This window comes from Alligator sinensis, unplaced genomic scaffold (assembly GCF_000455745.1).
Source record: "Alligator sinensis unplaced genomic scaffold, ASM45574v1 scaffold2166_1, whole genome shotgun sequence".
Classification (NCBI taxonomy): domain Eukaryota; kingdom Metazoa; phylum Chordata; order Crocodylia; family Alligatoridae; genus Alligator; species Alligator sinensis.
Window position 1 is genome coordinate 5,765 of NW_005844336.1, and position 2,244 is coordinate 8,008.

A 2,244-nucleotide genomic window follows, 5' to 3' on the forward strand; every position below is an offset into this window, starting at 1 on the left:
CCAGGCCCACCTCCATCTGGACGTGGAGGTGGCTGATTTCTTTGCCTCCTTTCCCCTGCCGCTGGGAGCTGCCGGTTTTCTTTGGCAGCAGATGGGGCACAGCCACCTCCTTGCCCTGATGGGCCCCTCCTCGTCACGGCAGGTGGGGCCCCGATCCTCCTGCCCAGGCTCCCTGCTGCTCTCTTCTCCCATGGAGAGCACCTTGGCCGACCTCCTCCTGAGCACCCGCCGCAGCCTGTCCATCCTGGCACCGAACAGGGGCAATTATCAACTGGGGTTCAAAGCATCCTCTTCACACTCTTCCCCCCACTCCTGGTTAGAGCCATGTCCACAGCCTCCCTGGCACTAGGGTTGGCAGGTGGGGAGAGCCCTTGTCTTAGGGTCCAAGACCTGCAGCTGGTTTGGACACACAGCTCCCTGCTCCTCCCCTTAGCACGTTTGGCCATGGGCTGAGGCCCCTGGGAGTCGGGAAAGCCAAGGAGAGGAGGACAGGGCCCTTCCCTGGGACCTGCAGGAACCCAGCAGCGCCACGGCTTTGGGCTCCCTGCACACTCAGTCTGGGCAGCACTGGCTGGGCTGGGAGGGGTGGGGAGCTTCAGCACCTGGGGATGTCTCTAACCCCACTGGAAGTGGTGTGAGGGAGCACCAGCGGCTGAGTGCCCACATTGCAGGGGTAGATTTTCTGCCCGTTTATACATTTCCTGCACAGAGATGGGAAGCCCCCGCGGCGCTGCAGGCCCCTCACCTGCCCTGGGGGATGGAGCGCTGCTGGGCGGGTGCTCACAGGCCCTGGTGACGCCGCACTCCTCCCTCCGGCTCTGGGACTTAGGTCTCCTGCCTCTCCTCCGATGGATGTCCCTCGCCGCCTCAAGCTGCAGTCGCTGCTGTCGATGGGGGGACGTCTACCCCTGAAAGGAACTATTCCATCCTGTTGGAAGCCATCCTCGTGCACCGCCTCTTCCCCAAAACAAAACTACACCTCTCCTCCCCCCTGCCCCTTCCCCTCTCTGCTTGCCAATGCCAGGACCCCTCTTCTTCCCTTATCTTCTCTTCCTGGCCCTTTCCTGCCATCCAACAGAAACTCCTGCCACCCTGCGCTGGCCTTTTTCCACATCACAGGTGCTAGTGGCTTGTGCCTGCAGCTTTACTCCATGTATGTTGGTACCCAGGAAAGACCAATTGTCCTGCTCTGCGCCATCAAGACAGGTGGCTCTAAGTGGATTGTAACCGGGGTCCAGTCCACACTGGCTGTGCACCGCACTCCAGGCATCCTGGTGGGGAGGGGAGCTCTGTCCCGGGAAGCTTTGGGTAGCTTTCGGAAGAGGTGCGACACCGGTGCCAGAAATGATGTTCTGAATTGGAGATAAAACATGCAGAGTTAAAGGAGAAACATTTCTCATCATTGCCTCAGCACGGGGTGGCATCCAGAGCATGCCCAGCTCCTGCGCCCTACACACACAACTGCAGGGAGCGTTATTCAGCCCCTCATGCCAAGGGCAGGGTCCTGTCGGCTCCGTCTTGATGCTTCACTTTTTCCATGGACACGGGCCACAGGCCTGAAAGCACAAGAGCCCCTCGCTCCCCTCCCAGCTCGACCCCTGGCGGCGCTTCCGGCAGCTTTGCCCAAGGACTGATTCTGACCTGCTCACTCTGCGCTGAGAGATCGCGGAGCGAAATCCTCCACGAAACTGGTTCTGGTCGCTCTCCAAACGGTGCTGATGATTACTAACAAAAACAAGATGGGACATTTCAAATCACATGAACAAGGAGGAAATACTTACTCTTCCCCCTGGACTGCAATTTCAAGGATAAAATGAATTGATCTGGGTTTGTGCTTCAATTCTGCCCTTCATTAAAGAGGAGGAGAAACCCCATCTCCAGGTGCCTGCGGTGGGGCAGCTCAGCCGGGCTCGGCTCCGTTTCCTCCCTCCGGGCTTTACACAGGAACAAACCACCCCCGAGAGAAAGGCACAGACCTGGTGCCCGCTCTTGGCTGAACACAACCTGCAGGATCGGGTCCCACTGCCCTTCCCGGTCCCATCGCTGGTGGGGCTGGTGCAAATCCCACCCCGTCGGGCCGCGTCCCCCTGGGACACCTTGTCCAGGAGCAGGAGGGTGAGCCGGCCCCGTGGCTCTTTCACGTCTGACTCTGACTCTCGACACCCGTGTTGCCTCAGGCGGGGGCACAAGAGGGGCAGTGCTCTCCGCAGCCAACTTACCCGTCTGTGCAGACCCCGGGCGCCC